This window comes from Schistocerca piceifrons, chromosome 2, assembly GCF_021461385.2.
Source record: "Schistocerca piceifrons isolate TAMUIC-IGC-003096 chromosome 2, iqSchPice1.1, whole genome shotgun sequence".
In the NCBI taxonomy this organism is placed as follows: Eukaryota; Metazoa; Arthropoda; class Insecta; order Orthoptera; family Acrididae; genus Schistocerca; species Schistocerca piceifrons.
In genome coordinates, this window is record NC_060139.1 from 816,215,154 (window position 1) to 816,240,736 (window position 25,583).

Sequence of the window (25,583 nt, forward strand, 5' to 3'; positions counted from 1 at the left end):
CTCACGCGGTCTGCACGTCCAGCACGAACGCTGGTCCAACTGAGGCGCCAGGTGGAAATGGCATGGCAAGCCGTTCCACAGGACTACATCCAGCATCTCTACGATCGTCTCCATGGGAGAATAGCAGCCTGCATTGCTGCGAAAGGTGGATATACACTGTACTAGTGCCGACATTGTGCATGCTCTGTTGCCTGTGTCTATGTGCCTGTGGTTCTGTCAGTGTGATCATGTGATGTATCTGACCCCAGGAATGTGTCAATAAAGTTTCCCCTTCCTGGGACAATGAATTCACGGTGTTCTTATTTCAATTTCCAGGAGTGTAAAGAATCTGGGAGACAATCAGAGCAGCCGTCTTAGGTTGTTTGCAGATGACGCTGTCGTTTATCGACTAATACAGTCATCAGAAGACCAAAACAAATTACAAAATGATTAGAAAAGATATTCGAATGGTTTGAAAATTGAAAGTTGACTCTAAATAACGAAAAGTGTGAGGTCATCCACATGAGTGATAAAAGGAATCCGCTAAACTTCGGTTACACGTTAAATCAGCGAAATATAAAGGCCATAAATTCAACTAAATACCTAGGAATTACTTAATTTGGAAGGAACGCGTAGAAAAAGTTGTGGGGAAGGCTAGCCAAAGACTGTTTTATTGGCAGGACACTTAGAAAATGTAATAGATCTACTAAGGAGACTGCCTACACTACGCTAGTCCGTCCTCTTTTAGAATACTGCCAGTTAGGATTGACGCAGTACATCGAAAGAGTTTAGAGAAGGGCAGTAAGTTTTGTGTCATGGCGAAATATGGGACAGAGTGTCACTAAAATGATACAGGATTTAGGCTGGACATCATTAAAAGAAAGGCGTTTTTCGTAGCGATGGAACCTTCTCACGAAATTCCAATCACTAACTTTCTCCCCCGAATGCTAAAATATGTTGTTGACACCGACCTGCATAGGGAGAAACGATCACCACGATAAAATAAGGGAAACCAGAGCTCGTACGGAAAGATATAGGTGTTCGTTCTTTCCGCGCGCTGTACGAGACAGGAATAATAGAGAATTGTGAAGGTGGTTCGATGAACCCCCTGCCAGGCACTTAAATGTGATTTGCAGAGTATCTATGTAGATGTAGATGTAGATAGATGTACAACTCTCCTATTTGTATGTGTCTGACCTGCAAACTTAGCCCCTCCAGTAAATATTGGTGGCATAAATGACAAGTTAAGGCATATTCGGGATTTTTTTTATTGTTGTCAGTTATTTTGGGGTTGATGTTTTTTCCAGCCGCATCTCTCTATAAAAATGTTGTTTTTGCTGGACGTTATCAAATAGCATTTCGTCTGTGGATTCCCTGTCACCAGCGACACGTTGGTTGCTATTTGCTCCAATGTCAGCCTACCTATTTTTCCGACCCAAGTGGCACCATCGTGGTACGAAGTCGTTCATAACATTGTCCCCATCATCGTTCGATTTTTTCGCATGACCTTAGTGAAGCAGACCGAGGCAGTCTTTGCCATGAAACGGATAGAATACGACATCGTTTGGTCGCCTACGGACACAGACATTGGAGTTGCTCCGTCGTCAATTGGCCTTTCTTGCCAGGACGATGGAAACGGTAAACTCCGGCGAGATTCTCCTGCGTCCCGATGCAACCTTCTTCCCCAGCACGAAAAACAATACAATTATGTGGTCCGTCGAGCATTATGTTCATCATATGGTGGGGTGCGGGTAGGAACCGGACACTTCTGCCTTTTGGCGGTATATGGTTACGGCGCATGAGGCGTGGCAAAGGATGCCAAGCTATTCTCCGCTTTTTTTCGAATGTGCTGTATCTCGTGTGTAATGGTCAAGGAGTTGGATGATGTGCAGAAACTCTTTTCTGCTAAATGTTTCACTACTGTTACCTCGCTTTCGGTAAAATAAATAAATAAATAACGGTGATATTTTCGTCACGGTCTCTTTTCTGGTGCATTGTTAAACGGTTATTTTGATTATTGTAGCCCTGTTTGAGTGTTTCCTAATTAATAAAAAGTAAACAAAATTTGTTGCAGCCGACGACTAAAAATTTTTTTTTTCCTTTTTCGGTGGCCGAAGCCATGTAGGATTAACTCCAATTGTGTTTCTTTATTTTTTAGTAGCACGTTGTAAGGTTTTAAAGGGAACCATAAAAATACGAAATAAAAAAGGCCAGGGCCGTGTGAGGAACCAGCACAGTGACAGGCGGGAGGGAGGGGGTGGGACGGAGAGGCCTCGGGATTCGACCCCTGCCACACCTGTCTCCACCCTGCCTGAAGCTGACTGTGTCCGCTCTTTCCTGCTTCTGCACAAAAAATAAAAAAGTAAAGGATAGCGTCTTTGACAAAAAATTCGAAATTATCTTAAAGAAAATTTCTGTTATGCGGCATTAGGCTGAAACTATTCACATTTTGTAGCTGCCGACTTCTTCGGAATGGGAAGCACGATATTTTTATGGAAGTCTTACAAAGCATGTATTTTTTTAGCTTCAATGGCAATTTACATTTTAGTTCAACAGATGGTTTTCTGCTTTGTACAACACTTAGCATCTTCACGCTGCTCATATTGTTCGATAGACTATTTAAAAAACGGAATAAACCGTTGAAATGTGTCCATCAGCCTCGTTTCATTATTTCAATGATGCTGTTCCATCCGTACATTTAGTGGCTAATGACATCTTGACAAATACACGCGATAGTCGTTGCGTAGTACAAGGTCTACACAGATCTTTGAGTCGTCACACAGATGGGTGACGGTAATAGCTTTGAGAGTTCTTTGTGCGACCACTGAGAAGGCGCTGGGAGAGGGAAGGACAAACACGTCTGGATGGGAGACTGAGATGACTGAGGTGGAAGGATGCCTACCGTGGCGGTCTCGCATGTCTTTTTCCTTTTGTGATATCTACCCATACTCTGTGTGGGAAATGCACTGCTACAGCTAATTTTTGCAGTCATTCATAACTGGCGACTTTGTTCTCGAGGTTTGTCGTAAGTTTCTGCTTATACATTTTTTTCTGCCAAATGTAATTTTAAACGGTTATGGACTTGTAGATCTTGTCAATGGGTTTGCACGAGGCGATCACACTGGCAAACGTATTCGATAACAGAAATGACATATTGTAACACTTGAAGCTACTGAATAATTTATTTATAATCGTACGATGGTTTCTGTAAGAGACCTTTTTCCTGTACATTTTTTGTTAGTACAATATGAGATATATGTGTCACCTATTATTAGCAAAAGCTGTCGTGATAAAAGGTCTCTAACTGAAAAAGTCGTACAGTTAAAAATAACACCTTACACAGCAGCTTACAAGATGTATTAAAAATAACTTACTCAGCAGCTTACGGTAGCCCGCATCTTGTGGTCGTGCGGTAGCGTTCTCGCTTCCCACGCCCGGGTTCCCGGGTTCGATTCCCGGCGGGGTCAGGGATTTTCTCTGCCTCATGATGGCTGGGTGTTGTGTGCTGTCCTTAGGTTAGTTAGGTTTAAGTAGTTCTAAGTTCTAGGGGACTGATGACCATAGATGTTAAGTCCCATAGTGCTCAGAGCCATTTGAACCATTTTGAGCTTACAGTATGTCATTCCTACGAAAAAGCTGTGGAACACAATCAACAAAGATTATTCATTCGATATTTGGTTTTCTGCACCTGTATAGGGTGTAATCAGCCTTTTTCAAATAAAAATGAGAATAAACTTTCGTTTGCAGACGATAGCCCGCACAACAGCCATGTTGCTTCGTGATATTCTCTTGTTTGATGTAGTCGATGAACTCGTCAATTGTAGCTTTATTTTTCCTTTGTACAGCACCCTTGTGTTGACTTTGTACGCGTGATGCCAAACCTATAGCTACTGAAGTCAATGTTTATCTGAAATTTTATTGTCCATTGAATTTTGACCAGCGCGTTAATGTGTAGTAAATGTCATATTTCCATTGCTGGTTGACGGAAGCAAGTTTTTGAGTAAATATATTGATGTGTGCAAATTAATTCCTGCGTCACGAGTGATTTTCCAGACCTTTTCCGTCACACTTACCAGAGACCATCGTGAGCCTATGCCAGTATCTGCGTATTCCATAAAGTCCAGTCGATTGTGGAATGCTCTCCAAGCTAAAACCTCCAGGAGCAGAAAAATTATTTTTCTTACCTTTTTTGTTTTCTTCTCACGAAGGTAAGTTCAGTTAGCTGTGAGCGTGTGCGGGACAAACAATTATGTGTTAACCAGGAATGAAATTCAGTTTAGGCCTTTCGAGGCACTTTGCCAGTGCTTCAAAGTTTTTGTGCTTGTTGATAAACCGTTCGGGGTTTATTTTCGTAATAAGATGTGTGTATACATTTTTTCAGTTACTCTTTTATGTAATTTTGGGTGATACAGACAGCACAAACATATGGTTCTTACGGTTGCCCCTACAAGGAATGAGCTATTCACACTAAAGCTATTGTCATGTGTTACATGCTTCCAGAGCTTAACAATTTAAATTAATTATACTATTAAACCCACCTCCACCCCTGTGCCTACCAAAAAGACACTTCAGTTATTAAATCAAGCTCCTATTACTTAACTTTCGCCACATGCGCAATGATGACAACTGGAAACGAAAACAACGTCAGATTATACGTGAATGGATGCGGAAAACCACTACACAGCAATAACTGCAGCCAGCGACTTTCTAATTCTCGCCATCCACTTGAACTCAATAACGAACCAAACACTGAACAAGCGACAGTGCTGCGGCTGCTGGCTTGCTTTCCAAGTTTTAGGATTTTATGCAATTTTGTGTTTGCGTAAGTGGCTGTGGGTAGGTGTGATCAAGTCTGCCGGAAACACAATAGCCGATCGAAATCACTAGGCGCCCCCTTTCCTCTGGGGGGCCACAGTCGTGGGCCTATTTGGCCTATGAGTAAATCCGGCTCAGCCGGCCGAAGTGGCTTTGCGGTTAAAGGCGCTGCAGTCTGGAACCGCAAGACCGCTACGGTCGCAGGTTCGAACCCTGCCTCGGGCATGGATGTGTGTGATGTCCTTAGGTTAGTTAGGTTTAACTAGTTCTAAGTTCTAGGGGACTAATGACCTCAGCAGTTGAGTCCCATAGTGCTCAGAACCATTTGAACCATTTGAACCAAATCCGGCTCTGTTCGTTAGTCTACGTTCTAACACACTCACCGAGCGTGATCCCGTGCCGGGGGTAGCTGAAGATCGATTTACACTAGACGGCAACGGAATGGAATGCAAAGCAAGATCAGCGTCAAAGTGGGGTGCGTTTGCATTTGACGAAAAGTCAACACAACGTCGCTTCTCGCCCCGACCCTCCTCAGAGTACTGAAGCATAAGAAGTGACATTATATCATTAATGCATGAAAAAGTCGGAATGTAGATTCAGAATTAAGAAACTAGCAATAATAGTTAACTAATGCCTAAAGCACAGTTCGTAAGTCAGGTGCTCGAGGAATGTTATATGTTAAAATTTTCGTACCGCTGAGAGTGAAAAAGTAGGAGAAGTGACATCAAAACATTTGAAAGCATCAACATTTATTTACTAGAGAAATGTATGCATACGAGTGCCATTCAATAATCAAAAATCTCTGCAGAAGAAAACGATTTATTAAATCTGAAATCTTGATTGTAAACGTTTTTCAAAATAATACATAATCAAATTTCGAACAAGAATTATTAAACAGATGACATCATAGACAGTCACAATCCAGCGGGCCCAGTCCCCATAAAGGGGTCACCCAACACAACAGTTAAATCAAATCACTACAACAGACTAAAAACTAAGATTACATTTAAATCAGGTTAGCCGGCCGCTGGTGGCCGAGCGGTTCTGGCGCTACAGTCTGGAACCGCGCGACCGCTACGGTCGCAGGTTCGAGTCCTGCCTCGGGTATGGATGTGTGTGTTGTCCTTAGGTTAGTTAGGTTTAAGTAGTTCTAAGTTCTAGGGGACTTATGACCTCAGCAGTTGAGTCCCATAGTGCTCAGAGCCATTTGAACCAAATCAGGTTACTTTCCATTAGGATAGTTGATGCACTCAGCGACTGCGATACTATTTATAAATTATAGAGCGCAGCAATCAGTCGTCCTTTTTTTGTAAGTTTTATGTGGCAAGTCCAATGCCAAGCCATTATCAAAGCGCTGTTTTCTAGTCTCGATACATGTCAGTTCCCTGTTGTTCGGGCGCCAAAGAAATGTGACTGACGCCCGAACAACAGGGAATTCACATGTATCGAGACTAGAAAATAGTACATTGACAATAGCTAGGCACTAGCCGAAATCTGGATTTGCCAGATAAAGCCTACAAAAAAAAAAGGACGAATGATTGCTGCGGTCTATACTTTATAAATTACATTTAAATATAACAGAGTCCCAACAAAACTCTTTAAAATCTTATGCCATGGCACATCAGATAAATTATGTAAATATTAAAAAAAAGAAACTGTGATACTGAGTTTGACTTGGCATAAAAGGCCACAAATAATATAAACCTTGAAATTTTTTAAGCCAGTTTCATTAAGGAAATTCCAATATGCTCCCAGAAGGCCTCTAGTTTAAACTGTATTGTTCACATTAATATATGTATTAAAAATATTTAAAAACTTAAGAACGAACACTTGATTGATGTTTATTAACTACAAGAAATTCAGGACGACAACCACTATCTGTGCCATAAGATTTATACTGATTTGGTTAACCACAATTAAATGAAAAGTGCCGCATAGAAGTGCTTCAGCGGCAACTCCAATTTGTGAGTTAAACTACTTAGTGGAACAGGTATGAAACCCACAGCAAAATGCACTGTAATGATTCCAAAATCTGGTTCAGGCTGACCAGCAGCTTTACAGCTTAAGAAACACAGACAGTTTTCTGGGTTGAAAAGGTATTCGAATCAATTTGCCTAGTATGGGGAAGCCACATAATCCTTAAGATTGCAATAACCAAAGGTTGAAACAGCTTTGTTCTCCAAATTGATGTAGGGGAATATATTTTAACTGCTGTTATTAACTACAATAAAGGGGCACCAAGAAAGAAAATTCACACAAGACCTTGGCGTGAATTCATCTTCAAATGTTAATTATGAAATACCAAGTATAAAAGCTGCATTCACCCGTACTGACGACTTTTGCCAGAGCACAAACACGAACAGAATCAGTTACCACCTAAAGTTGTAGAGTTTCCTGTGATGCAATAGAACGAGTAGGCTTTACATTCAATCTAAAACTCAGTCACATGGCAGCAAAGCACTTAAAAATTTCAGTTCATCAGAATGCGTGAAATCCAGATCAAGGGGTTCCACCGACCAGGGCCGCATGGTACATCTCAATAATCATGCAGAGGACACAGTACGGTATCCTAGTGGCCAAACTGTCTAAAATCAATTCCCGCAGCAACGTCTCAACAGCTCGCTCCGTCTCGCCTCTCTTGCACTCGGTATGGCTGCTGACTTCCTGGTGCGTGATCGAGCCATCACTCCATGACTGCCCCCCCAATCTGCCCTAACACGTTCGCTTACATCACCTACCTCTCTCCATGCACGGCCGGTCGAAGTGGCCGAGCGGTTCTAGGCGTTACAGTCTGGAACCGCGCGACCGCTACGGTCACAGGTTCGAATCCTGCCTCGGGCATGGATGTGTGTGATGTCCTTAGGTCAGTTAGGTTTAAGTAGTTCTAAGTTCTAGGGGACTGATGACCTCAGAAGTTAAGTCCCATAGTGCTCAGAGCCATTTGAACCATTTTTCTCCATGCACGCCCTCTAGTCCACTTGGCTTGGCTCTCAGTCAAAGATAATGACTCACATCGGGAAGCGAGGCCGATCGCAGCTCGCACTGCTCAAAATCTAGACAATTTTTGTCTGTTTTCCTACGTAATTCCCAATAATTTCTTCGCACTTATCCCATCTTCTTATCTTCTTAAGAATGTTCTCACCCCCTCAGCAAGTATTTCTTTACCTTTATATGGAAGCCAATTCTGTTCGTTTTCCTTTATCTTTTCATTGCCGTTGAATATTATTTCATGCAAAGCTTCTTTTATTAGACCAAACAGAGAATATTCCAAATGGGCAAAGTCAGAACTTTGCCAGTAGTTTACAGCGTTAGCTGTGCCCTATGAGGTCGAGAAACGTCTTGAAGAAGAAGCACACCTTTACTCTGTCATTTCATCTTCAGCGCAGGCTGAACTCTGTTCTGAATAATGTCTGATTAGTACAGACTGGTGAAGGCGCGATGCTGCTCTAAAAAAAATCACAGAAAATCAGAGCATGAGCATTCCAAAAGTTGACTAATGTGAACTTACCAACCGACGGCAGTATTTTGAATCTGGTACAGATGGGCGACTGAGAATATTTTCATTATACGCTTTGACGCTTGAGCTATGGCTCCAAATAATGCAACCACATTTCATCACAGGTTAAAATTCTGCCAAAAAATGCATTACCGTCACAACTTAAACGAGTTTTGAGCTCTCTGTACTTTATGGTGAACGGTAAGGTCTCTGGAAACCTACCTTTCACACGCCTTATGGTGGTAAAGTTTGTTTTGAGTGTTGTGCCAACACTTGCTAGACATATTTTTCAGCAGTTTCTTCAGCTATGTCGTCGGTCTTCTTGGATAACTGAACCAATACGCGCTTTTAACGCCGGGCCGATACTGCTACCGGACACCCGAAACGATGCTTGCCAGTTACGATTTTGCGGCCACTTTTAATCCCTTACAGCGACTCGAAAAAAACTCGCACGGTTAATCCAATAACTGCCGTACTGTTTCTGCACCCGACTGAATATGTCTAACGATCGCACACTTTCCGGTAATTAAAACTGGATCACGTCATCGTTACTAAGACCATAGACGTTATGTTTAATATGAACAAATGACTACTACTCTTTGCAAGATTGACAACTAACACTTGTAAAAGTTTTAGTTCCTTGCATTAGGCATTTACTTTACCATACATGCTTGTTTTACTACCGAATGGCCCTTCTTGAAACATATGAAAGAATATTTAGGACGCGTAACATTAAGTCTTTTCACGTGTGCATAGTGCTCAGTTTTCTTTCTTAAGTACAAAACAACTGCATTTTTCTCGAATACAACTACCTTTTTCACTGTTAAAGAAAAGTTTTTTTAATCAAAATTGTTTCATTAATCTATGTTCTTATTTATGCACAACGTACATTTTTTCTTTGATCAGGTAATTACGGCAAAGACTACCAAATCCACTGGTTAGTCCCTCAACCGTTAGGAGTAAAACTCAATGGGACTCGGGGCAAGTAAGGCTAGCAACCTGCTCCCGTGGTACTTTAAATATGATGCTGGCAACAATCAGAGCAAAATGCCTCGGACCTTTGGAGGTGACGGAGTCCCACCTCTAACTGACAAACCAGGGACTCCTAAGATACGAATTGGCAAACAAATGGTAATGAGATGGGGAGCTATTAATATCAATGGGGGCTACTCTGGGAAGAAGGTAGAGCTGGCAGAGGCTGCAAGTAAGATGGGGCTGGGAGTTTTAGCTGTCAGTGAAATTCGGGTAAGGGGTGAGAAAGAAGAGGAAGTGGGAGAATACAAGGTCTTCCTGTCAGGAGTCAAAGAAGGAATAGCACAATGGGGTGTAGGGCTTTACATCAGGAAAGAAATGGAGCCCAGCGTAGTTGCAATAAGGTATGTAAACGAACGACTGATGTGGATAGATTTGACAGTGTCTAACAGGAAAATTAGGATTGTGTCAGTATATTCGCATTGTGAAGGGACAGATCAAGATAAGATGGATAGTTTTTATGATGCACTCAGTGATGTAGTTGTTGGAGTAAAGGACAAGGACAGTGTTCTACTCATGGCTGATTTTAATGCCAGGATTGGAAATCGAACAAGAGGGTATGAAAAGGTTATGGGTAAATTTGGAGAAGATATGGAGGCCAACAGGAACGGGAAACAGCTCTTGGATTTCTGTGCCAGTATGGGTTTAGTAATCACAAACTCCTTTTTTAAACTTAAGAACATTCACCGGTATACTTGGGAAGTCAGGCTAACCAGATCTGTCATTGACTATATAATAACAGAGCAGGAATTCAGAAAGGCTGTGAGGGACACACGTGTATTCAGGGGATTCTTTGATGACACTGATCATTATTTAATCTGCAGTGAAATTGGTATTGTGAGGCCGAAAGTGCAGGAGGTCAGGTCCATATGTAGGAGGATAAGAGTGGAGAAACTTCAGGATAAGGAAATCAGGCACAAGTACATAACAGTGATCTCAGAAAGGTACCAGTTAGTTCAAATGGTTCAAATGGCTCTGAGCACTATGGGACTCAACTGCTGTGGTCATCAGTCCCCTAGAACTTAGAACTACTTAAACCTAACTAACCTAAGGACATCACACACATCCATGCCCGAGGCAGGATTCGAACATGCGACCGTAGCAGTCCCACGGTTCCGGACTGCGCGCCTAGAACCGCGAGACCACCGCGGCCGGCCACCAGTTAGTTGAATGTAGTCAATTACAGTCATTGGAAAAGGAATGGACAAGGTACAGGGACACAGTACTAGAAGTGGCTAAAGAATGTCTTGGAACAGTAGTGTGTAAAGGTAGGATGAAGCAAACAGCTTTGTGGAATGACACAGTCAAGGCAGCCTGTAAAAGGAAAATGAAGGCTTATCAAAATTGGCTACATACTAGAACTCAGGTAGACAGAGAAAGTTATGTTGAAGAAAGAAACAAAGCCAAACAGATATTTGCAGCATCCAAGAAGAAATCTTGGGAAGACTTTGTAAACAGGTTGGAGAGTTTGGGTCAAGCTGCTGGAAAACCATTCTGGAGTGTAATTAGCAGTCTTCGAAAGGGAGGTAAGAAGGAAATGACAAGTATTTTGGACAGGTCAGGAAAACTGCTGGTGAATCCTGTGGATTCCTTGGGCAGATAGAAGGAATATGTTGAAGAGTTGCTCAATGTAGGTGAAAATATGATCAGTAATGTTTCAGATTTCGATGTACAATGGGATAGGAATGATGATGGAAATAGGATCACATTTGAGGAAGTGGAGAAAATGGTCAATAGATTGCAGTGCAATAAAGCAGCTGGGGTGGATAAAATTAAGTCGGAACTCATCAAATACAGTGGAATGTCAGGTCTTAAATGGCTACACAGGATAATTGAAATCGCCTGGGAGTCGGGACAGGTTCCATCAGACTGGACAAAAGCTGTAATCACACCAATCTTTAAACATGGAAACAGAAATGATTGTAACAACTACAGAGGTATCTATTTAATCAGCGTTGTGGGTAAAATTTTCTCAGGTATTGTTGAAAGGAAAGTGCGAGTATTAGTTGAGGACCAACTGGATGAAAATCAGTGTGGGTTTAGGCCTCTTAGAGGTTGTCAGGACCAGATCTTTAGCTTACGTCAAATAATGGAGAAGTGTTATGAGTGGAACAGGGAATTGTATCTATGCTTTATAGATCTAGAAAAGGCATATGACCGGGTTCCTAGGAGGAAGCTATTGTATATTCTACGACATTATGGAATAGGAGGCAAACTTTTGCAAGCAATTAAAGGTCTTTACATGGATAGTCAGGCAGCAGTTAGAGTTGACGGTAAATTGAGTTCATGGTTTAGAGTAGTTTCAGGGGTGAGACAAGGCTGCAATCTGTCTCCACTGTTGTTCATATTATTTATGGATCATATGTTGAAAACAATAGACTGGATGGGTGAGATTAAGATATGTGAACACAAAATAAGCAGTCTTGTATATGCGGATGACTTAGTTATGATGGCAGATTCGATTGAAAGTTTGCAAAGTAATATTTCAGAGCTAGATCAGAAATGTAAGGACTATGGTATGAAGATTAGCATCTCCAAAACGAAAGTAATGTCAGTGGGAAAGAGATATAAACGGATTGAGTGCCAAATAGGAGGAACAAAGTTAGAACAGGTGGACAGTTTCAAGTACTTAGGATGCATATTCTCACTGGAGGGCAACATAGTGAAAGAACTGGAAGCGAGGTGTAGCAAAACTAATGCAGTGAGTGCTCAGCTACGATCTACTCTCTCCTGCAAGAAGGAAGTCAGTACCAAGACTAAGTTAGCTGTGCACCGTTCAATTTTTCGACCCACTTTGTTGTATGGGAGCGAAAGCTGGGTGGATTCAGGTTACCTTATCAATAAGGTTGAGGTTACGGATATGAAAGTAGCTAGGATGATTGCAGGTACTAGTAGATGGGAACAACGGCAGGAGGGTGTCCACAATGAGGAAGTCAAAGAAAAACTGGGAATGAACTCTATAGATGTAGCAGTTGGGATGAACAGGCTTAGATGGTGGGGTCATGTTACACGCATGGGAAAAGCAAGGTTACCCAAGAGACAGCAGTAGGGGGTAGGAGGAGTCGGGGCAGACCAGGGAGAAGGTACCTGGATTCGGTTAAGAATGATTTTGAAGTAATAGGCTTAACATCAGAAGAGGCTCCAATGTTAGCACTGAATAGGGGATCATGGAGGAATTTTATAAGGGGGACTATTTTCCAGACTGAACGCTGAAAGGCATAATGAGTCTTAAATGATGGTGATGATGATGAAGATGATCAGGTAATGTAAAACCTGAATCACTTCACACTTTCATGTTTCGTGGAGGAACGGGAACGCTCAAAGAAAGCATATCCAGGTCCTCATGAAACCTTCTGAAAATGACACGAAATCAGTGTAAACAATGAAGTAAAGAATAAGAAGACTAAAAAGCAGAAAATCTACTACTGTAACAGAGGACAGGTCACCAGACTTTCCGCCAATATCCAGTATGGAATTGAAACGCCCTCCGTAGTTCCTCGTTGAGTGTAGGTATGTGAAGCTGTTGACGCCGATCTGACAGTCGGGCTAAGACTTAGAAGCAACTTGTTGATTACCTGGCCCTAGTGACAGTGATCAAGTAATGGGCACGTGTAGAGCAACTGACTACGTGATGGCGCCACTAAGAGCTTCGACATCATGAAGCAGTGCTGCCATTTCTTATACGTGGTGTTTGAATTTTAATGAAAATGCGTAATTACAAGCTACGACTGCAGTTGGAAAATTACAGCTCTTAAGAGAAGTATATTGAGTTTATTAAGTGGTACCAGATTAACGCAATTTAGTTCATTTCAGTTCCGTAACGTTTTGTGTGTTGAACAGTGTAATCAGAAATACAGAAAAAGAGAAAAGATGAGCGATATGAACGATTGTCAAAAAACTGAACTTGCGAAGGCTGTATAGGAAAGATCGTTTACGTTCTTACGTTAATCAGATGAGACTAGTGTGGTTAAAAACATCAGAAAAAATTAAAATACACTCTGGACAAACCACGAAGGAATTACCGAATGGGACGAAAATCGCTCATGTGATCTAAATGCACAGAGGATTTGGATGACTTATTCAAGAGAAAGAGCTTCACAAAATGAGCAAATGGTTCAAATGGCTCTGAGCACTATGGGACTTAACATCTGAGGTCGTCGAGGGCTAGGCTTATAATTACACATCCATGTCCGAGGCAGGATCCGAACCTGCCACCGTAGCAGCAGCGCGGTTCCGGACTGAAGCGCCTAGAACCGCTCGACCAAAGCGGCCGAACAAATTGAGCAAGTCAGTAACACGTTAGTGAACATCTGACCCTTATGCAATCTTGGCATTGACTGACAGTGTTGCTGGATGTCCTCCTGAAGGATATCGTGCCAAATTTTGTCCAACTGGCGCGTTAGATCGTCAAAACACCGAAATGGTTGGATGACCCTGTTCGTAATGCTCAATATGTTCTCAAGTGGGGAGATATACGGGGAACTTGCTGGTCAAGTCAGAGTTTGACAAGCACGTCGACAAATCTGTCGTCGTGCGCAGGCGGGGATTATCTCACCTAAATGTAAGCCCCGAATGTTTTGGCATGAAAGGCAACAAAACGGGGCGTAGAATATCGCTGTGCTGCAAGGGTGTCGCGAATGACAACCAAAGGGGTCCTGCTATGAAAAGAAATGGCACACCAGACCATCACTCCTGGTTGTCAGGCCGTAAGGCGGGCAACAGTCAGAATGGTATCCAACCACCGTCCACTGTACGAAATGTCTCCCGACACGTCTTTTACCTGGAAATTCATTGCCTGGAGTAGATTTTTCAGTGATGAGTCCCGCTTCAAACTCAGTCCCGACGACCAGCGAAGACGTGTCTGGACTGGTGTTCGGGAATCAGCTAGACTTCTACTCCGTCAATAAGATTCCTCGCCGAACAGGTGTCTGGAGACGCCCTGGACAGTGGTGTCGTTCCCCATACGGTTAGACATCGAGGAGTGGTGGTCTGAAGTGCCACTTTATTTTATAGCAGAACCCCGGGGCACCCTTATAGCACATCGATACGACGACGACATCGTGCGTCCCGTTTTGTAGTCCCTCGCAATAAGCCAGCCTCGGCTTACATTTCAACAAGATAATGTCCGCCCGTACACGGCGAGAGTTTCTACTACTCGTTCACGTGCTTGCCAAACCCTACCTTGGTCAAAACGTCGCCAGTTGAGGACGTTTAGAGCATTATGGACAGTGCCGTCCTACCACCTCGGGATTTTGACGATCTAAAGTGCCAATTGGACAGAATTTAGCGAGATATAACTCAGGAGCACATCCAACGAATCTATCAGTCAATGGCAAGCCGAATAACTGCCTGCATAGGGGCCAGAGGTGGACCACCGCGTTATTGACTTGCTCAATTTGTTAACCTCTCTCTCTTGAATAAATCAACACATTTTGCTGAAGACATAATCATTTGTTTGTTTGCACATGCACATCACATCTACCTACGAGGGTTGTCCAGAAAGTAAGCTCCGATCGTTCGCGAAATGGAAACCACTGGGAAAATCCGGTAAAGCTTTGCACTGATGTGTTGGGCAGTGTCTTTAGTATGCACGTCGATCGTGTCGCGTCGCTCTTTTCAGTTTTGAGTGAACAGTGGGTGAGCACGTAAAGATGCGCAGGGAATAGCGTCTCCCACGAGGCATGAGGCCCTAGTTAGAGATTTCGCTTGTGTCATGCAGCCCACATAACACAACTGTCGAGCAATTCGTTCTTCATGCCAATTCTCGGCTGCATACTGCAGGGGCAATGAAGATGCTCCTGTAGCGTTTCCGATGAGAAGTGTTTGATCACCCACAACACAGTCCGTAATTGGCTCCCCCTCAGTCTCATCTCTGCTCACAGAAACCGCTGGCTATGAAGACAAAAATTTTCCACAGACAACGAGCTGCAGACCAGTGCAGATAACTGGCCGAAACCACAGGCGGCTGCTTTCTATGACGAGAATATTGGAAAGTTGATACAACACTACGACAAAACTTGAAGCTGGAGCGGCGACTATGTAGGGAAGTAGGTGGAAGGTGTAACTAACTGTTGCAAATAAAACGTTTCTGGTTTTCACTGTAGTTTCCATTTCGCGACAGATCGGAACTTACTTTATGGGCAACCCTCGTATTTCTGCCCCATTCGGATAATTATTTTGCGGCGAGTTTTGTTTTCGTCTTCGTGTCCTTAATAGCCTTGAGAGATTCGTACTGCTTTTTTCAACCAAACTAAGTATATGAAAACATGAAATTATTAAAATGGCATGAACATGAGCCCCTTTTATACCAAATTTTGACCGAAGAAATAATCTATAACGCCGTGAACACACGGTTTTACAAACTTGTTCAAGATTAGGGGAAGAGGTGAGGGTCTGGATGGATATTTGAGTGAATTCAAGATGGCGATTACCTCTCGAAGTTTCATAACTGGATTCGGTGAAATAATAATTAATCTTCTTTGTAGGCAGATCAAGTGCTGTGAGGATGTGAACCTCAGCTTTACACTTGTTCATAAAAATAAATGAAATATAATCTTCTGCAAAGGTTAAGGACGGGACAGATGAAGTAACGTAACACATTAAACACCCCGTGGAAATGAATGAAACTGCAGGAACACGCTACCAGTCAGTCTTTCAGTCGTCAGCGTGACTATAACGCCAAAAGAAGCTGACTCCACAACACTAGGCATCTGAAGAAACGGGAAAAGCAGTTTGAATCAACCAGCGAGCAGTTACAGTGTTTTTCATTGCATCATGGTCCACAGATGACTTCACACGGGGAGGGCTCATTGGGAAACCGGAAGAAAGACGAAGTGTGACGAGTGTAGCCCAGAAGTTTGGTGTTGGTTACAGCACTGTTTCACGTGCTTGGGGAGTGTTCCGAGCTACAGGTGCTGCTGCTCGATGGAGGCGGTCGACCATGGTAAACTGCAACGCCAGCTGACTGCTAATTTGTGCAGAGGGCAAGAAGGGATCGAGGTCAAACGCCAGCAGCAATAAGAACCACATTTAACAGGACTAGTAGGTACTTAGTCTCACGCTCCATACAGCAAAGGCGACTGCACAGTCATGGTCTCTTTCTCCGACGAGCAGTACTCTGTGCTCCGTTGACACACTCACATCTGCAGCACCATTTGCGATAGTGCCATGAGCATAGGGACAACGACGAATGGTGTCACGTACTCTTCTAGGATAGGAACAGTTTCAGTCTGTCTTGTCATTCTGAACGTACTCTCATATGGCGAAACGTGGGAACACATACACCCAGGAACATTGTCGAACATGCTCATTTCTGTGGTCCAGGTATTATGGTGTGGGGAGTCATATTGTTGCGAGGGAATACTGACATCCAAATCTTTACGTACGGTACACTCACAAGTCAAAGTCGTTATGACACTGTACTTCTTCCCCATCTGTGTCATTTTAGGAGTGCATTCGTCCCTGACTTCATTTTTATGAATGATGTTTTCTTATGAATAGCGCAGGAGAAGGAGCTCTAGGAACGAGAGGCTATTCGGCGAATGGACTCTTTGTCGTCCCTCCCCCCCCCCTCCCCCCCCCTCCCCCCCCCCCCCTCACCCGACTCAAATTCTCTGGAGCACGTGTCGGATGCTTTGGGGAGAGTTATTGCAGCACGTCCACAAGCACCGACGACCATTGGGCAGTTGCCAACCGCGATGGTAGAGCGGTGGAACGCTCAACCACAAGGACTCTTTACCATCCTTGTGACCAGCATGGGAGCACAACGCAGGGCAAGCATTACCATCACAGCGTCTATTAAGTTCGCCTCATTGCCTACTTCTGTCAGTTATCTTCTGTAATTTACTGTAGCAGTTCTTTCTGTGTATAGTCCAACTTTCGTTGAGTTACGTGTTTTGGCAGTGAGACATCATGCGAAAGTTAATTTCCTTCTTAAGTTTCTCGCATCATGTCGAACATAATCTGGCTCTGCAAGGCACACCGCCTTAACTAAGCACTGTCAGTTTGGGCGGGGAAGTTACGCGTGAGGCTTTGGTGCTAGTCGGTGGTAGCAAAATGGCTCTGAGCACTATGGGACTTAACATCTGAGGTCATCAGTCCCCTAGAACTTAGAACTACTTAAACTAAACTAAGGGCATCACACACATCCATGCCCGAGGCAGGATTCGAACCTGCGACCGTAGTGGTCTCGCGGTTCCAGGCTGAAATGCCTAGAACCGCTCGGCCACTCCGGCTGGCTCGGTGGTAGCACAGCTGCTGGCAGCGTCACCCTTGCCGAACAGGCCAAATGTGTTCTGCAGCCGCCTTTCTCTTTCCTTTCCTTAGCCGCAAGATCTGCTGTGTGAACTAAGTAACTCAGAGTCCCTTGTTGTCGTTAGTTGTTCCTTTCCTATCTTCCTCATTGAAGGGTAGGAAATGGTGCTGGTGTGGTGAAGCCAATCTTCCTAGGGGAACAGAACACTGATGGCAAGTTCCGGTCCTCCAGCTCGGCACCCATAGAAAACCAAGCCAGTTAAAATATTCAGTAATATGACTCGGTTTTCGGATGGTGTTAATGGAATTCGACAGCGTAAATAAAGTGGATTTGCATTTAGGCATCCGGAATAAACAACAAGAAATATTGATGGATGTGAGGCATCCTTTCGTCGGTGTAGCTGTGCTTTCCGAAAGAAAGAAGAAAATTGCTGGCTGTGAATACCTCATGGAGTTCGCCCATCATTTTATTGGGGTGTAAAAAAACAATAGGTCGAGAGCAACATTATCCAACAGTCTCAGTAAACGGTAGTCAAACCATGTGACATCGTGTGAAGCGGTTGAAGAAAGTTAATTAAGCTCAATCTGATAGCTAGAGCCATGAGTATAGTGACAGTGGAAGTGGATGTCCATACTGAAGACTCGCCGTTGAAGGTGAAAGATGCTATAAATGCTTCCAGATATTACAGAAGCCATCAACGAACACTAGCAGGAGATTTTAAGAGCTGTATAACCAAAGAGAGGAACAGTGAAGCTACTGGCATATATGGGGAAGATGTTAGAAATGTGAATGGGGAAAGGTTGGTGGATTTATTGGAGGAATATGAATAACGTTTTTTCCCAAACATTCGATATGCGAACCATGAGTGACCCGGTAATCGAATGTCTCTCGTACGCGCTCCACATTCACTTCACTCGTACTGGGACGTCCGCTTCTCTTTGCCGGGCACAAGCAACCCGTCCTTAGGGAATTTGTTGTGCCAGTGGTAAAAGGCCTTCCTTGTTGGTGGCTTCTTACCGTACTTGGTTCTAAACATCCGTTGAACAGCTGTAGCACACTTGTTTTTATCGAATTCCAACACACAGAAAGCTCGCTCCGCATCTGAACTCACCATGTTTGCGACTAGCTCTGACTATCGGCAAATTACCAAACTACGTTATGGCGATATACACGAAAAACACTTTCAGGGGTTCTGTTCAAAATGACATATGTATGATATCCGTACAATGTTTGATTCTTGTGCAATAAATAATTGAAAGTGTTCCCGGACTTTATGTGCACCATGTATATTCATTCCTCACAATTACATATATAAATTTACAGGATGTACTTGTACAACAGGGATAAAATCAGTTATTGATTACCTAATGGAATTTAAAAATTCAGGACGTTAGAGTTTATATCCTTTCCTTATATGCTGATGTTGTTCTTCTACTGTTCTCCCTGCATTCGCCAGATTTTTTGACAGCCGCTGTTGGTGTAAGAACTTAGTACTATCTTCTCTTAGACTGTCCAAGTTATACATTATGACTTCAGGTTGGTCAGAAAGTGGCGTCCGCTTCCGTTTGCCACTATTCCTAGATGATGGTCACTTTCACAGTACTGGCCTAATACTGAATTGGCAGAAGAGGAATATTCTTTTACATTTTACTCTTGTCAGTAACTTGGATGCCTGATTCATTAATCGGATTGTGCGATAGTTTCTCACATTTATCTATCTTGGGCTACTTGTGGTGATGACATTCTTCTGAATATCCGATGGTATGTAGTCAGTCTCGTAGATCCTACATACTAACTTGAATAATCGTTCTGTTACCACTTCCGCCAATGCTTTTTGAAATTAGGGAGGAATGTTATCTATTTCATCTACTTCGTTTCGTCGAAAGTCTTCCAAAGCTTTATAAAAATCTAATATCGCATCACCTACGTCTTACAACTACACATCCTACTTTCATTCTATCATGGCGATTTGGCTAACTCGTAGAATTCCTGAATGTACTTGTCGCGGCCTGGTGCTTCCGAGAAGTCATCGACATCAACGATTATGGAGAGAGTGAAACAGTATTAGCACTTCTTTGAAAGGAAGAGGAAGGAATATTTGTGTTAAGCGTTCTATCGATGTCTTTAGGGACGGAACGTAAATTCGGAAAGGAGAGTGGTTGTGAATAAAATCAGCCGCGTCCGATTCAAAGGAATCATCTGACACATGCCTTACATCTGGATGGCCGAACTGGGAACTGCATTGTCATTATTCCAAACGGGAGCCGAATGTCTTACCACTGCGCCATTTTATTCGATAGCTTTTTCATCGTCAACGCTTAAGTGGTCTCGAACGGCTATCCCTCACGCAGAGACTTGGCGGAGAACAAGCTCCACACCAGTGCCAATAATGTTCGACTGAAAACTATCTCAGGCTAAAAGTTATTTCGGACGCGTTAGTCTAAAACTGTTAAAATTGTAAAATTGCAATTTGAAACAATATAGACGATAAATAGTTTGGACAAGAAGAGAATAGAAGCTTTTGAAATGTGGTGCTACAGAAGAATGCTGAAGATTAGATGGGTAGGTCACATAACTAATGAGGAAGTATTGAATAGGATTGGGGAGAAGAGAAGTTTGTGGCACAACTTGACTAGAAGAAGGGATCGGTTGGTAGGACATGTGTTGAGGCATCAAGGGATCACCAATTTAGTATTGGAGGGCAGCGTGGACGGTAAAAATCGTTGAGGGAGACCAAGAGATGAATACACTAAGCAAATTCAGAAGGATGTAGGTTGCAGTAGGTACTGGGAGATGAAGAAGCTTGCACAGGACAGAGTAGTATGGAGAGCTGCATCAAACCAGTCTCAAGACTGAAGACCACAACAACAACATACATTAAAGCAACGAATAGAAATATACATGTTGTCTTAGTTGTATTTAGGCCCCTTTTTCCGTAGTAGCACATATACAAGTTGTGTAGGTTATGTATGTACGTATGCATTAAATCGGGGACCTAGAAACGACGGAGAGGCTTCGTCCCGCCGCAGCTCTCACCATGGTTCACAACCCCCCCCCCCCCCCCCCCCACAACAGGCCACAACAGTCCACCCACTCCACCGCCGCCTCGCACCGAATCCAGGGTTATTGTGCTATTCGGCCTCCACAGGACCCAACGAGTGTAACCCCCAATGTTTGCGTGGTAGAGCAATTAAGATGTACGCGTACGTGGAAACGGTGTTTGCACAGCAATTGGCGACACAGTGAAACTGAGGCGGAGTAAAGGGAACCAGCCCGCATTCGTCTAGGTAGATGGAAAACCGCCTTAAAAAACATCCACAGGCTGGTTGGCACACCTGCCCTCGACACTAATCCGCCTGGTGGATTCGTGCCGCGGACAGGCACGCCTTCCCGCTCGGGAAGCAGCGCGTTACACCGCGGGGCTAGCCGGGCGGGCTGTATAGGTTGATTGCCTTCTTTAGCAACTGTAATCAAAGTCTCAATAAGACCAGACGCGTTTCGATTTTGTTAATGCGTCTTCCGTGGCCACTGTATCAATATGGATTTTTCTGCTACAGTTTGGTATGTTATCATTAACAATTCGCATTTTTTACTTACTACTATAAACAGATTTTATTCTTTTCTTACGGTTTTTTTTGTTTGTTACATTCTCCTTCATCTCCCACTTGTATATGTTGACTATCTGCACACAGCACTTTCACTGCACTTAACACATTTACCTTCAGTATTGGGAAGTATCATCGTTCCCTCGCCATTTTGCGTGTATTGTTTCTGCTATTGAATGCGTTGTAGGGGTGTTTATATGTATATATGTGTATGTGTGTATGTGTATGTGTATGAGAGAGAGAGAGAGAGAGAGAGAGAGAGAAAGATGTATCTCTTTTATTTTGTTTTTTTGCCCCTCCTCCATAAATTATTTTTTTTTATTGGGGTAATGGTCTTAGTTTGTTTGTGTGTGTGTGTGTGTGTGTGTGTGTGTGTGTGTGTGTATGTGTATGACGAGTAAAGGGACCTAACACGTATTGGTTACTTTGTGTCTGTAAGTTATTGCTTTACTATGGAACAGTGGTGGATGGTCTAGGATGGGGATACTACATAATTTGTGATATTATTTTGTGGTGTTTAAGGGGGTCGTTCTTTCTCAACAGTATGTTTTATTAGTTTACAGAGTGTCTTGTTGCTGATGTTTTTCTGGCCATGTATTACGTGTTTTTAGAATTTGGAAGTTTTCTTATAGATGTAGGAGATGTTTGTCATTGCTGACTCTGACTATTTTCATGTCCTTTTTTATTGCGGTAGAGTGGTGATTTTCTAGCTGGAGGTGTTCTGAAAAAGTTGAATGACTCGTGGCATATTTCCTGCTCTTTTGTATTCCTCTGACCCTATTTCAAAAGCTCTACCTCTCTGTCCTAGGTATAGAGCATCGCAGTTGTTACAGTGGAGTTGATAAATGCCAGATTTTTGGTAATTGACATTTGACCTCCCTTTTGTAGACATGTCTTTATAGATTTGTTGCTTTGATATGCTATTTTTATTCCTTGTTTCTTAAGGATGTTTCTAATTCTGTGCGTCAAGTTACTTCCGTATGCGAGTGTGTACCAGCTTGTCTGTTGAGTTTCTATTTTTTTCTCTTGTTGTGCAGTTGTGGTGATGCTGTTGTGTGTGTCTCCGGATTTATGTGGTGTTTTGTTTTGTTTTATTTTTATGTTTTTCTGGATTTTTTGTTCAGTTTTGTTACTAGGGATTCTTGGTAGCCATTATTTTTTGCTACCTGAATAATTATGTCCAACTCCTTATTGTGGTTATGTCTGTTGAGGGATACTGCGTTTAATCTGAGGACCATATATTTGAGGACAGGTTCTTTTTGGACGTGTCGATGATTAGATGATTGATGTAATATTGTGTCTGTTGTGCTGTTTTTCTTGTAAATGTTGAATGAGTGTTGGTTATTTTTCATTGTGGTGGACATATCTTGGTAACTTATTTGTCCTGCTTGTTCTGTCTCTAACGTGAACTTTATGTTTTTGTGTAGTGCTCTCCACCAATACAGTATATTGTATTTTCCTGATACTACTTTCTGGAAAATTCTTTCTTCTATTTTGTTCATGAAGATATTTGCTAACTTTCCTGAAACTAGGGATCACAATGGCAGTACTTCTTCTTGCAGGCAGAATTCTTTGGTGAATTCAAAGCAATTTTGGTGAGTAATGAGTAGTAGGAGTGTGCTTCTGTGTGTTAAGTGTTCCTGTGGTAACTGATTGTAAGTATCTAAGTCTTATTCTATTACCTTGATTATTTCTTTGATTGAGATTGTGGAGTACATGTTTTCTACATAAAATGGGATCAACATAGCTGTGTCTCGAATATATAAATCTTTTATGTGGTTTATTAGCTCCTCTGTGTTTTTCACTGCCCCGTCGTTTTGTGTTTTGTGCTGTTGCGTGTGAGTACATTTAGCATATGTCTGGTGAGGGTGTATATGGATGCTTTTCTCACAATGGGCCTCACAGGTGTATTTTCTTTATGAAACTTTGGTTGGCTCCGGAGTTTGGGGCATTATGTTTCATACATGTCATACGAGCTTTTTGTCTGTCATTTATTGTGTGTTCAGTTGTCTTTAGTACAGATTTCATTTTTGTGTTGAACTTATTTGTTAGGTCTGACTTTATTTTTGTGATTTTATTTTGTGAAATGAATTCTTGTATCTTGTTTGTCCACAAGAACAACTGTATTCAATTTGCGTGCTGTCATTGCAATTATGTTGCCCACTGAGCAATCAGCTAATGATATATTTGTAAGTATCAATGGGTGGTTCACAGCAACTGGATTGTCACTGAATTTTGACAAGACCCAGTACATACAATTTAGTACCGCACAAAGAAAACCTGATCTTATAAGTACAATGTATTCAAACAATGAAATTAAAGCTGTAGACAGTGTCAAATTTTTAAGGCTACAAATTGACCACAACCTAAATCGGAAAACTCACTCTCTAGACTTAATGAAACTCCTTAGTTCAGCTACATTTGCAGTACGCATGATAGCAGAAATAGATAATTTAAAAATGAAGAAGTTAGTTTATTCAGCGTACATCCGTTCACTAATGAGTTATGGAATCATCTTTTGGGGAAACTTCTCTCACAAAGAGAATATTTTCAAAATTCAGAAACTAGTCATTAGAATTATATCTGGTGTCAGTCTTAGATCATCATGCAGAGACGTCTTCAGGAAACTTGGCATTCTAACTACTACCTCTCAGTACATATATTCATTTATGTCCTTTGTCATTTGCAAGATGTCTCTTTTTACACAAAATACTGCAAAACATGATTATAATACTAGAACCAAAACAGTCTGTATAAGGACTATAAAAGTTTAACATTAGTACAAAAAGGAGTCAAATACATGGGTACTCACATGTTCAGTAACTTACCAGAGCATATCAGAGGCCTTCTAAGTGATAAAGAACGGTTTCAGAGTGAATTAAAGAACTTCCTGTTGGCCAACTCCTTCCACTCCATCGATGAATATCTTCACAAGGATTATAGCTCATAACACTGTCTGCATTAGAATTGTACAATGTCCATGTATCTGAGTAAAAAAGTATCTAAAAAAAACTTTGACTCTTTCCACATCCCAGAGACACCTTTCCAAGGGATCCATGGAGAACGATAAATATAATGTATGTAATGTGTTTGTTATCTCTGTATAGGGTTTTAGCTTCTGTTTTGTTGTGTTCATGTCTTGTACCTACGATATTTTTAATTTCTTTGCCTATTAATTATCTTATTAGGCCTATGTTAGTTGTGCTTGTGTCTTTCCTCTGTTCTTGAGGCAGTATGTTCTCAGATTTTGTGATCAGCTTTACTATGAAATCTTCATGTACTTTTGTGTTTACACTGCGTTTTAAACCTTTCTGTAGTATCTGTGTTTCTTCGTCTTTAAGTTTGGTGTCTGTGAGGATCATGAGACGTGGGTAGAATTGATGTGCGTGTCTCTGTCTGTTTGGGGTATTCGACTGTATTTGTGTGTCCGTAAGTGACTTTCGTTTCTTATTCCGTCGTTGCTTTAGCCATTCTGTCGCATCACAGGAGTGTTCTTTAATCTTGTCCAGCATATAGGAGAGAAGGTGATTGCTATTTATAGTGTCAGATAAGTGCAAGAGTGCTTCATACAACCTATAATTCAGTACGCATTTTTTATGCATAAAGTTCTCATTACAGTTGCAAGCCAGCATATTTGGGCTAATCACTTTGCTCTTTGAGCTGTATGTGAACTGTTTCTGATCGTTACGTTGACATACTTAGGTAAATGGTTATTAAATTTACAATATTTGTTGAAACTGACGTGCTGAATCGTCTGATGAAGCTAGAGCTGGATATTTTGGTACTTCAAGTGAAAGCCTCCAGAAAATGCTTGACTGGACATCAGATACATGTTGCATTTAGGCCTCTTTTTTCCGCAGCTGCATGTATACGAATTGTTTAGGTTAACTGTCACCTTATCAATTATAATAAAACTCCTATTAAGAACAGAATACATCAGTGTTGCTCCTGTTTAGGCTTGATACCAGGGCTGGTAGACTATGTAAGAGGCGTGAACAGCGTCAGATGTTGAGTGATCAGAGGTGAAAGACACGAGATGCTACTTAAGCGTGTGAGTCAGTGGCATGAGCACTTGACAGAGATTGAGAGTGCCCGCACTGTAGCTCTCCATTTGGCCAGCTGGTCGAATTGTGAAATATCCAGATTTGCGGGGCCTTCAGATGTGGCAGTGGCCAGGTGTTAGACTCCGCGCGAATGTGATGACAGGCACATTCGTCGCCAAGTTTCCGGTCCACCACATCTGACGACCCCAAGAAAGGATATTCGCCAAGTACATCATAAACCCTTCACATCTGCGCCTACCATACGAGAACAAGTAATGGACCCTCTGCGAGATTCTGTGTCATTCCGCACCATTAGTCAGGGACAGCTGGGCTTGGAGTGCTGCCCAGATCGGGAAGAA